This window comes from Geotrypetes seraphini, chromosome 17 (genome assembly GCF_902459505.1).
Source record: "Geotrypetes seraphini chromosome 17, aGeoSer1.1, whole genome shotgun sequence".
NCBI classification, from domain to species: domain Eukaryota; kingdom Metazoa; phylum Chordata; class Amphibia; order Gymnophiona; family Dermophiidae; genus Geotrypetes; species Geotrypetes seraphini.
In genome coordinates this window covers 5,301,691-5,314,762 of record NC_047100.1, presented here as the reverse complement: position 1 = coordinate 5,314,762, position 13,072 = coordinate 5,301,691, and positions in this window count along the sequence as shown.

The window sequence follows — 13,072 nt, the reverse complement described above, 5'->3', positions numbered from 1 at the left end:
CTCATCTTTAAAATCATAAGTATCCAAGGCTTGTGCAGTTATGGCAGAGATTACAGGAAAGGGACAGTGCCAAAACTCACGGGGGCGGGATGGGGAAATTGAGTTCCTACAGGGACAAATTTGTCCCTGTGTCATTCTCTACTGTGCAGTCTCATTTACAATCAGTCTGGAAGTGGTAAGCCTGTGCAGGCTTTCCTCTGGTTAGTTAGGGCCTGTTGGATCTGGGTAGTGACCTTTCTCTTGTCCCTTTTTGCTCTCCGGACAGAGCTTGGGGGGACCTTCTTGGAGGTGCTGTTTTGAAAAGTATCCACAATGTACGTTATATGAGAGACGGCAAGATTACCATGTCCTGTTTTCCTTTGTATACAAATCTGTTCCTTACATAGTGGCCATATCCTGAAAACTGGACTGGTGGGTTGAGAAGCTGTAGTCCAGTGGCTGAATTTAGAGGGTGATGGAGGTAGCTTTAGTTCAGTGTTTCCCAAGTTAGTCCTGGGGTACCCACTTGCCAGTCAGGTTTTCAGGATATCCACGATGAATATGCATGAATCTGACCTCCATTCTATGTAAATCTTCCCTGCATATTCATTGTGGATATCCTGAAAACCTGAGTGCCACAGGCTACTTCAAGACTGATGGGCAACACTGCACTATTTCATGGGCCCTGCCCATTAAGTCAGGGGTTTGCAACCCAGTCCTCAAGGTCCACCCACCCAGTCAGGATTTCAGAATACCCAGAAGGACTAGGTAAAAGAGGGATGGGCACCCACTGCCGCCTTTGGCATGCAACTTGCTCTTGTGCATTTTCAGTATGGATATTCTGAAAACCAAACCAGAGAAGAGCGACTACAATGGTTAAGAGGTTGGGATAGCTGACATACAGCGAAAGATTAAAGAAACTGGGCCTCTTCTCCCTCGAGCAGAGGACATTGAGAGGGGACATGATCGAAACATTCAAGGTACTGAAGGGGATAGACTTAGTAGATAAGGACAGGTTGTTCACTCTCTCCAAGGTAGGGAGAACGAGAGGGCACTCTAAAGTTAAAAGGGGATAGATTCCTTATAAACGTAAGGAAGTTCTTCTTCACCCAGAGAGTGGTAGAAAACTGGAATGCTCTTCCGGAGTCTGTCATAGGGGAAAACACCTTCCAGTGATTCAAGACGAAGTTAGACAAGTTCCTGCTGAACCAGAATGGACACAGGTACCAGAGGGCCGCCGCGTGAGCGGACTGCTGGGCACGATGGACAACTGGTCTGACCCAGCAGCGGCAATGCTTATGTTCTTGTCCGTGCAATCTCTCAAGGCCAGCTCCTACAGGAACAAGAGAGAAGTTCTTTGTAATTTGCACATTACCTCTCTTCTCCTCCACACCACCCTCCCCCCAACCTCTTTCACTTAGATTGCTCTAGAAAGACGCAGGTTCTTCAAGGAACAGTGATGCTTGTCATCCTTTTAAAATTTATTTTAGTAGATTGCAAGCTAGCTCTGAGGGGTTGAGAACTTTTTTCTCAGGGTGAGAGGGGGCTGCTTGTAGAGAGAAAAAACTTGTGTTGGACAGAAGGCATCACTGCTGCCTCTATTTCCTGGCTTGTAGGAGGCGTTCAGGAAGAGGTGCTCACCTGCTAGCACTGCTCTCATTAGAGGGACCTCTGATTCCAGGAGAAAACCTGCAACAGCAGATAAGGGCTGCTTCCAGATTCATGTTGGCTGAAGAAGATCACAGGGAGTAGGAAAAAGAGACTATGCTTGTATGCCTTCCTGAGAACTCTGTTCCTTAGATAAACTGCTTTTATCTCTACCCTTCTCCACTGTCAATTCCGGAGGCTGTAATAAGCAGGAGCACGTTAAAGGGCTTCAAAGAAGGTTTGGATAGGTTCCTAGAGGACAAAGGGATTGAGGGGAACAGATAAGAGTTGACGTAGGTTATAGGGATAGGAGTAGAGATAGGTTATAGAAATAGTCAAGGACCACTGCTCGGGAGCGGACCGCTGGGCGAGATGGACCTCTGGTCTGCCTCAGCGGAGGCGCTTCTTATGTTCTTATCAATAACAGCGGCCCCATATGCCCTGAATTGTCTGTCACGCCCCTTCCCTTGTTTAAAAGCAGACTGAAACCCCACCTTTTATTTATAGACTTCAATCCAAAACCCTACTGTTCCCTGCTCACCACTCTAGCCAGAAAATTAACTATCCCCCTTAACGAGGGTTACCATATGGCTCCAGATCAAAGAGGATGGATTGAAACTTCCAGGTTTTTCTTCCATTGAAAGTAATGGAAGTAAAACCCGGATGTCTTGATCTGTCCTCCTTTTTCTGGAGCCATATGGTAATACTAGCTTAATTCCACACTCTGGTATTCTTTGTGTTTGTCTTGTCTGTTTAGATTGTAAATTCTTGAGTAGAGGCTGTCTCTTTTGTGACTCGGAACAGTACTGCGTACGCCTCGTGGCGCTCTAGAAATGAGTAGAAGATGGTGAAAAACAACCCAAATCAATTTCTAGACCACATAACCAAAGAAGTTCTATGTGGTTCACAAAAGATTAATTAAGTAGAACAGCAGAGAGGAATTGAAACTTATATGGAGTGCTAAGTACCTAAGAACTCTATGAACAGATAAGTTTTAAGTTGACTTCTGAAGTAAAGAAAAGATGTAAGAGCTCTATCATAAGTTGCTGCCTGAAAAGAAAGTGTGCCTTCATGATACTTTTTAAATGTGCAATACTTAACTGACGGGAATACAAAAAGATCATGCAGTCTTCGTGGATTTTTATGTGTAGCAGCGGAAAAAAAGATCTATTCAGTAGGATGGGGCTTGTCCAAGAGCTTTATAATAAATAAACCCAAATTAAAGATGATGCTTAAATAAATTCCTGGTGGCTGATGAGGACTGAGTGAGAAACACTGATTTGGCAGAAGAGGTAACTGAGCAATTCATATGGAACGTAAATACCCTAAAAGGTTGTAAAGTGTCTCTCCCATCATCAGCAAATGTAGGAGCATCGGTTCAGAACACACCTGGGAAGAAAATACATTGTTTCCTTATTTGTGTAAAGAGAATTCAGAGTACTAAATACAGTTGCCTCTCTTATCTGGTAGTTTGTCTGGAACAGTTTATGGAATGGCATAGTACGGGGTATAGTATAGTAACTCTCAAGCAACCAGAAACTACATTTATCCCGCATCTATTAATCCGCATGGATGCCGATTAAGTCTACTATATATGCCATTATTTTAGTAAGCTAAGCAAATACAATATATTTGTAACATAACATAAAATCAACTTATAGACTGCGTAACCTTGAGGATTGTAAGCTGTTTACAAAAGAGCAACTTGTGAATACAAATAAAAATGAAAAAATTATCTAAAAATCTAGGAAATAAATGGGTCTTTTGCCCTCCAGATATGAAATAGCTACAAAGAATAGTCGCCTAAAATCTTTGTCCCAAAGAGCAGCCTGATATGATCATGTACGTTCATGCTGTCTTTTAAATTTGCAACCCTTCACTGATGGATAACTGAAAAAAGCACGAGCTTTGCAAGAATATTTTGGATTAGGGACTGTTCTAATAAGTAAGAGGGAGCCTGGCCTGTTATGATTCTATAGTAAATACAGACAAATATAAAACTAATACGGGCCTCCATGGGCAGCCAATGCAATTTACGGTAAAATGGAGATATGTGATAATATTTTTTTTTCAAACCACAGATCAATCTCACTGCAGTATTCTGAGTCGCAATCTGGTGATATTCTTCTTTACCCCTGCTAGATAGATTACTGTATATTACAATAATCTAGATGTCCCAAAACCAACAATTGAACTAAAGACTTTAATTTAATGTTAAATGAAACACATAGTCAAAATTTCCTCTTAAGTCAGTATTATTATATTTTAATTTTCAAACAATTCCCCTGAATTCCTATGAGCAGCTGTTATCCTTGCTATAATAGCATCCAGTACTCTGGGTTTCTGCTAGGTTCTTAGGACCTGGATTGGCCATTGTGGAAACACAATACTGGGCTTGATGGACCTTAGGTCTGTCCCAGTACAGCAGTTCTTGTTATGTGAGCCAAGAAGAGGATAATCAAGTTGTTGTGACATCACTGATGAGGTTGGCTCTTAGGCATTGGTGGACTGAGGTATTATGACATCAGAATCTCAGCTCTGGAATGTTTCTACTCTTTGGGTTTCAGCCAGGTACTTGGGACCTGGGTTGGCCGCCGTTGAAAACAGGATACTGTCCCAGTACAGTAATTCTTATGTTATGTGAGCCAAGAAGAGGACAATCAAACCGTTGTGACATCAGTGATGAGGTTGGCTCTTAGGCATTGGTGGAATGAGGCATTATGACAACACAATCTCAGCTTTGGAATGTTGCTAATCTTTGGGTTTCTGCCAGGTACTTGGGATCTGGATTGGTCACTGTTAGAAACAGGATACTGGGCTTGATGGACCATTGGTCTAACCCAGTATGGCTGTGAAGCAATCAGCTTCAAAATACTGAGTGTGGAGATTAAGGAGAGCGGAATCCTGTCCCTCAGTGTGGAAACATTTTCTTATCAAAAGTTCCCCTATTACTGCCTGAAACTTTCCTACAGTGGGTTTTTTAAAACTATACAATACTTTGAAAATAGTGAGAAAGTTTTAGCATGGCAGGCTTTTTAAGAAGAAAAGAAATCCCCCCTTGCCCCTGTACAGTCTGTTGATGGCTTTGTTGCTCTGAGCAGCACATGTCACCTCCAGCATCACTTTTTGATTAATGTTCCTCCAAACTTTTTCCTGGCTCCTCTCTTGCTCCCGCTTTCTGCCACTCTTCTCATTATCGATGTATCTTTGCATCAGGAAAAGCGGGAGGAAAATGTGTTCTTTCAGGGTGACAGCTGAACGAGGCCTGCATTATTAAAGGGTCCAATCATAGGTACTGAGCTATCATTGCAGGATGAATGCTGTTGTCAGGAACCGGAGAGCTGCAGAGGCTGCAAGAGAGACAGAGAAATGTGCTCTCCCTCTTCCGCTTTCTCTCTCGCTGCTTCCATAATGCTGGCCACTTCTGCTTGCCTGAACTTGGACCTTGCACGGCGACAATTTCTCTGGCCTCGACAGGACGATTAATTTCTCTTGCCCTCTGTGGGGCCTCCAGGAGCTCTGGAAGTCCAGCTGGCCCAGTGCTGATAAGATGTACCTTTTGATTTCCTTTGTCTTTGATTGCGTTTTCTGTCACCTACAATGGCTGGCCGCCTGGAGACCTCCACACTGCCTGACTGACGGATCTATTTATCTCTAGGCTGCTCCCCCCCCCCCAACTCTCCCTTCGCCCCCTCCTTCTCTTTCGCCTCTACCACCTTGTACCAGCCAAGTCTCAGCCTAATAGAAGCTGTGAAGCCTCATCCACAATAAAATACATCTGCCATCCTCCTTCTCTCCAAGATAAAAGCCTGTCACTGGTATTTTCCAATTCCAGGCAGCTTGATTAATGGTGAAAAGTCACAGCAAGATCGACTTCTGTTTTTTTTTTTTTACAAGTGCTGTCAGCCAGCCCAGGGTTATGCAAAACACACACTCATACAAAACAAAATAAAAAGAGAAAAGGTTGTGTGAGGAGGAAGGGGGGTGAGGCAGAGAGCTGGGGGGGGGGGGAGACAGTATAAGCAAATCATATTAGGCTCAAGTCTAAATAAAATGGAGAGTCCAGAGTTATCAAGTCACTGTCACTGTTGGACAAATAGGTTCGCTCTGTAGCGCGAGTAATAGGGAAATTATGGAAATAATAAATCATTGTTGAAAGGAGATGGTTGATAAGCAGGCATGCGGCGAGGGGCTGGGATGGCTGCCATGCTGCAGGGGGGAGAAGGAGGATGGGGCAAATTATTAGTGTGCCATTCACCTGGACAAGATCCAGCGGGGAGCGAGAGCGCAAAAAGAGCCCAGAGGAACTGCTGGGAAGAAAACCAGAGGTGAAATCTAAAACTTACACCAACTGTCTGCAATATTTGAGCCATGCGGGGGCAACTTTGGTCATAGGTGACCCAGGAATCTTGGGGGTCCACACTGGCACTGTCCAAAACATGCTTTCTATGTGAAAAGTGCATCTATTGGGTTCTTTTCATACCTTGGAAGCTGAATGAGAAAATGATTTTGCAACAGAATTCTAATTTGAGTTGTTGCTTTAGCTAATTATTTTATCCATTTCATTTTCTAGACTGTTCTTCCAGGGCAGTTCAGAACAGTTTACATGAATTTATTCAGGTACTCAAGCATGTTTCCCTGTCTGTCCCCGTGGGCTCACAACCTATCTAATCTAACCAATGGGGGTGGGGTGGGGGATTAAGTGACTTGCCCAGGGTCACAGGGAGCAGTGTGGGATTTGAACCCACAACCTCAGGGTGTTGAGGCTGTAGCTTTAGCCACTGCACCATTCTAGAAATAAAAATGTAGTAAAAGTGAGCCAAGTATAGGACAATGAAGCCATTGTGACATCACTGTCGAGATTGGCTCTTATTGGTGGAATGAGGCATTATGATGTCACAATCTCAGCTCTGGTTACCAGAGAGAGAGAGAGACTTCACAGTATTTATTTCATTTCATTTTCTATACTGTTCTCCCAGGGGAGCTCAGTAGGGTTTGCATGAGTTTATTTAGGTACTCAAGCATTTTTTCCCTGTCTATCCCGATTGGCTCACAGTCTAACGTAACTGGGCCAATGGGGGAGCAAATGACCTGCCCATGGTCACAAGGAGCAGCGTAGGCCTGCACCCACCACCTCAGGGTACTTGAGCTGCAGCTCTAACCATGGTACTGCATTCTCAGCCATAGTATGGTAAAAGATAGCATACACTGCTTAAAGCCTAAGTGATTTACATTCAGGTACTCAAGTACTTCTCCCTGTCTGTCCTGGTGGACTCACAATCCAATGTACCTGGTGTAACAAAGTGTTAAGTGACTTGCCAAGGGTCAGAAGGAACAGCTGTTTCAAGGGTCCCCCTACAAAAAAGAAGAACATTAAGAATATACCTTTAATCAAAACGTTCCTCCCTTTAGAACTCATAAATGCAATTACTCTCTTACCGTGGCTCTTGCTCTTTAAAAGTTGTGGGAGTCACGACAAAAACGGCCACGGTCAGAGTGTAATTGGATTTCTGAGTTCTAAAGGGGGGACGTTTTGATTAAAGGTATATTCTTAATGTTCTTTTTTGAAGGGGGACCAGATCAGAATAAGTGAGCGGTGGAGAGGAGGTACTGGGGCCCGAAGATATTCATTCAGAGGTTGAAGTAAACGTATTTCACACTTGGAAAGGATTGTGGATTTGATACGAAAATAACGTCATGATATTGGAACCACTGATCCAATTTTCTGACATATATCCTGAAAATATGTGTCCTGGTCTTGACGAACTTGATATTGAACTGCTCAGTTCATTTGTAATACATTATCTCTATCACCTGAAACTTTCGCTGGTCTTCTTTGTTCTGCTACTTTTCTAGTTTATTCCAAGATCTAAGGTGATCTTGTGACTTTCTCTTCTGAAGTGGTTTATTTTCAGCTTCATCACTAATTACAGTTTTAATGCCAATCCACAACTTTTCGGGTTCTCTATCACCTCTATTAAGAATAGTAAATCTTATTTAGCTTTATTCAGTAGTCTTCTGGAATATTTTGAGTGTCATATTTTGGAAGGACATGAGCAAACTTCTTCTTACGGAGTTTTACTTTGATCTTACAAATCAAAAGCTTGTGGTCATTTCCACAAACTGCTCCTGGTTTAGTCCGTGCTGTCATAATTGCAGATTTCCATCTCCGACCAATGCAAATATAATCAAATTGATTTTGATTCATGTCCATGTGTACTGCTGATGTTTATGATGTTGAAAATATGTATTCATAATTGGTTGATTAGTTTTACAAAACTACTAAATTATCACCTGCTTCCTTTCTCCTATACCATACTTTCCAACCACTGCATCTTCAGATATACTTCCTACTTTTGCATTAAAATTCCCCATAATGACCAATAGATCTTGTTTTGGCATTTGATCTATTGCATTTTTAAGTTGTTCATAGAACAATTCTAGATTCTCATCTTCCGCATCTGTCATTAAAGCATATACCTGAATCAAGGTGAAATTAATTGGCTTTTCCTGTAGACAGATTGACACAACTCTATTACTGATAAGTTTTCAAAGACAATATCCTATATAATAAAAGCCTAAGCGCACATGCGCACTTAGGATTTCGTGTTCCCTGCCATTGTGGTGTGTGATCCGTGGCCGCCAACCCGGCGGCAGGGAACATTCTGGCCACTCCCCTCCTCCCGCCCTCACTCACCATGGAAGCCAGGCAAGCTCTCTCCCTGCCCGCGTCCTCGGCAGGGAACACACCTCCCGCTCTCACTCGCCACTGCTGCTGCCACCGCACTGCTGCTGATCCTCCTCTTCAGAGCAGCCTGCGATGGTGGCCGGCTTTAGCGAACCTCGCAGGCCACTCTCCAACCTCGGTAGCATGTTCCCTCTGACGCATGGGATCGCGTCAGAGGGAATGTGTTACCGAGTTGGAGAGTGGCCTGCGAGGTTCGCTAAAGCCGGCCACCATCGCAGGCTGCTCTGAAGAGGAGGATCAGCCACCACGATCGCCAAAAAGAGTGGCAGCAAGGGGACCTGGAGGGGAAGGGAAATACCGCTGCTGCTTCTGCAAAGGAAAGTGGGGGTGGGGAGAGAAGGAAATGGGGGGTGAGGGAAAATGCTGCTACTACTTCATAGGGATCTGGAGGGGAAGAGAAATATCACTGCTGCTTCTGCAAAGGAAAGTGTGGTGGGGGGGAGAGAAGGGAATGGTGGGGTGGGGGAAAATGCTGCTACTACTTCACAGGGACCTGGAGGGGAAGGGAAATACCGCTACTGCTTCTACAAAGGAAAGTGGGGTGGGGGTGGGGGGAGAGAGACAGAAAGAAATACAGACAGACAAAGGAGGCCAGGGAGAGAGACAGACAGAAAGAAAGACAGACACACAAAGGGTGCCAGGGAGAGAGAGAGAGAAAAATAGCAGGAGGGAAAGAGACAGAAAGAAAGGAAGAAAGAGACAGGAGCAGGGAGAGAGACATAAATAAAGACAGACAGGCATATATTCTAGCACCCATGAATGTAACGGGCTTAAACACTAGTTAAAGTATAATGTTATTATTAAGCATGACGGCAACACTGTTTTTCCTATGTATTTCATGACCAGAGTAACAAATCTAGTGCTCCTTTGATTGAAAGCGGCCCTGCCCTGTCCATTTAAATCCCTATCAGATCGATTTTAACTTTTTTCCATTTGATCTTTATCAATTTCCAATTTTCCTTGATTCATGTTTTGTACATTCCGTGGGGCTTATATTGAAATATCCTTACAGCTTCTGATCACTCTTTTCTGTCCAGCAGGATGACCTGATGGCTTTAGTCCAACTGCTTCACAAGTACCGGGCATACTCTGGATGACCGTCAACTCTTCCCTAGCCATATGGTGAGTGCCTTCTGACCTAGGGGACCATCTTTTCAGCACCACATGTAACTTCTTTGTCTCATCCTCATCGACGATTTTCCAACAGGTTACTGTACCTGAAAAAAAGATATAGCGGAATTAGAAAAGGTACAGAGAAGGGTGACAAAAATGATAAAAGGGATGGGACAACTTCCCTATGAGGAAAGGCTAAAGCGGCTAGGGCTCTTCAGCTTGGAGAAGAGACAGCTCAGGGGGGGGTGATATGATAGAGGTCTATAAAATACTGAGTGGAGTGGAAAGGGTAGATATGAATCATATGTTCACTTTTTCCAAAATTACTAGGACTAGGGGGCATAAGATTAAACTACTAAGTAGTAGATTTAAAACAAACTAGAGAAAATAGTTCTTCACACAATGTAATTAAACTCTGGAAGTTGTTGCCAGGGAATGTGATGAAAGCAGTCAGCTTAGCAAGGTTTAAAAAAAGTATAGGTCATTATGAAGATGGACTTGAGGAAATGCACTGTATATTCCTAGCATAAGCAGCATAAAATCAGTTTTACTTATTTTAGGATCTTGCCCTGTATTTGGGACCTGGGTTAGCCACTGTTGCAAACAGGATACTGTATTTGATGGACTTTGGTCTGTCCCAGTATGGCAATTCTTATGTTCTTAGAAAGTTTACATAACTAAATTGCTATTTACCCTCGTCAATGACTTTGAAATTTGTTCCCTCCATGGAAACTAGGATTGTTTCAATTAGAAATTAGAGAGCCACCAACTTTTGCATTTGGTTATTTCATGTTCAGCATATTTTTTTAAGCTTTGCATGTCGTTTTGTTCAGTTATTCAGCCAGTGGCCCAAGCGGATGGATCGAGTCTGTCACGGTAATCTGTATTACGCTAGTGCTGCTCCATGGTTGTAAATACAAACTTTCCTCTGTACCAGCTCTAAGGTATCTCTCTCAGCACCTAATTCACTGTGAGCTCTTAGCTTACAATACCTAAAGCAGTATCCAATCAAAGACTTTTTCTTTGAATCCTCAACCATTTTTATGTATCTAAAGAGAGTCAGCAATACAGGAAATCATCGGAAGGAGATCAGGGAGGAAGGAAGTCTGACCGGTGCCTCATGTCACAAGCATTCACTGTTTCACCTTTCATTCGGTTTCAGGGTTTAAGAAGTGAAGGCAATGCTTTTAAAGTGTAGAAGAGAAATTCTTTTTATAAGGATGTAAAGGGGTGGGGAGGGGGGTTCATGGATTTGATATACCACCTTCCTATATGCAGGTGATCACATCCTAGTCCCACTCCTCTTTTGTGCACAAAAGTTCTTCACCCTTCGAAACTGCACCATTCCCTTGGGTTTTTGCAACCCAAATATATGAACCTGCCTAGTAATTCTCGCATGCTGCTATAACTCCTGTCTTTGGGATCTAGAGATGGAGGGTGCATGCCTCCGAGAAGCGGGAACGCAGCTCACAGCTTTCAAACTCGTGCTAATGCACTGTTTCCAAATGACTGCTATTTTTGTTATTTTTTCAACCTGGCAAATTTTATCACTGCTAATTGAACTTTGAACTTTGGCAGGTTTTCTTTTCTAGGTCTGTTGTATCCTTCCATCAGTGGTGATGTTTGGCCAAACGGCACACACTGTGGCTCAGGCTCACTTCAGACCCTGATACAAGTGAGGTCTACTCAGGCCTGAAGGCGTCACTACAGTCTAGTCCCAGCTCTCTTCTAGTGACTGTGGATGTAGTATCATTAGACCAAGAAGCAAGGCGATGGATTGCTTCTAGGTGTTTTAAGAATGGATATCTGCAAGCAGCATTACATCTTTTTCTAGGGGTGTTTGCTCCGTTCCACCATAGCCTCCTAAAATATACTGCCTTCTACCGAATTATCCCAGCCCTCAAACCTGCACATTAATCTGTCAAGTAGTGTTTTATTTTAAATTATACTACAGCAGCCCCTGGTGGACATTGAGCAGTTTGCTCAAAAGTCAAAATATGCTAAAAACTCCACAAGTAGCTATTGTTTGAACACCTGCAGCTCTCTCCCCTCACAGCTGGGAGGAGGATGGTTAAGACTTCGACTTTCTGGCCAAAGTTCAAACCAGGATTTCTATTTTTTTGCCAGAGGAAGCGGTATATGGAATTCTTTCAAAGGAAATACACTGTTATTCATTTGTCCAGCTGTGCATGCACCGAGAGCCCTGGCCGACCAAGCTGCAATAAAGCCATGAGCTGTACCCCAGGAATCACTAGGCTACATAAAAGGATCTTCCGTATCTACAAGGAAGCAGGGTCATTGTTTCTGCAGCTGGTTCAGTCATACGCACAGTAAGCCTACAAGCATGTTCCTGTAACGTGGAGGTTAGAATCAATTCACATTTGAATTTTTCCGAACACATTTCCTCCATTTTATAACCTGGTTTCTTTACAGCAAATTCATTGTGTATGTCCTTACCTCACCGCTACATACCTTATATCATGCTTTGGTAACTTCCGGTGTAGATTACAGGAATGGGATACAGGCTGGTGTTCCACGGTCTATGACCAAGCGACTGCAGGACCAAATGCAGAGATCACATTCCATCTCTTTTCCTTCAAGTATACTGGCTACTGATTACTTATCAAATTCAATTTAAAATTCTTATTATCTTTCAGAGCACTTAAAGGGATTCTGTTTTATCAGTCAAAGGAAACAATTCCTTATATGCCAGCCCAGGCTTTACGATCAATTAATGACAATTGCTTGGTTCCAGCAGCACTGCAGAAAAGAACATTGGGAGTCTACAAGGAAGCGAGTGCCTTATTCTTTTTGGCTCCTACCCTATGGAATACTTTGCCCCTGGGACTTCACTCAGAATTTTCCCTCCCTAAATTTTAAGTACAGTTAAAGGCTTTTCTTTTTGCTAAATTTGTGCCATGGGTGGGAGTAAGTTAGGGCTATCCCTCTGCCTTTCACCTCCCCTTTTTGACCTAATCTCTCTATAACTATTGATTTTATTTTGTAAATCCCTTTGACTTGGCCGGTCCAAAATTATGCTGTATAGCAAATGTCATAAATACACAATCACTAGATGAGGCAAGCTTAAGGTTCTCATTTACCGTGGCTGAGATCAGCATATGCCTCATGGCATTACAGGTTGGCATGACTCTATTTAGCCAAAATAATAAAATAAATTATATGTGTAGTGCTCAGACCCACAACCTAGATAAGCTCTGAATTAAATGTACTCATTCATAACTTATCTGAATAGATGCAGCTGGATCATCGTCGTTCCCAACCATGTTTACTTAGTGTTTAAAATACTCCTGAAACATACGATGATCCAGCCACGTCTATTCAGATAAGTTATGACTGAGTACATTTAATTCAGAGTATTATAACGGCGATAGGACAAGTGAGTGCACTGATGGTCCATTTGGGCAACCTATGCTACGTTCACATCACGATGAACACTATATAGGTTGTGGGTCTGAGCACTAGACATAGAATTTATTTTTTGAGCTGTGATTTATTTTGGTTATATGATTATTTTATCACAGATTTGATATATTATACTCCCATAATACACATGGTCATTATGAC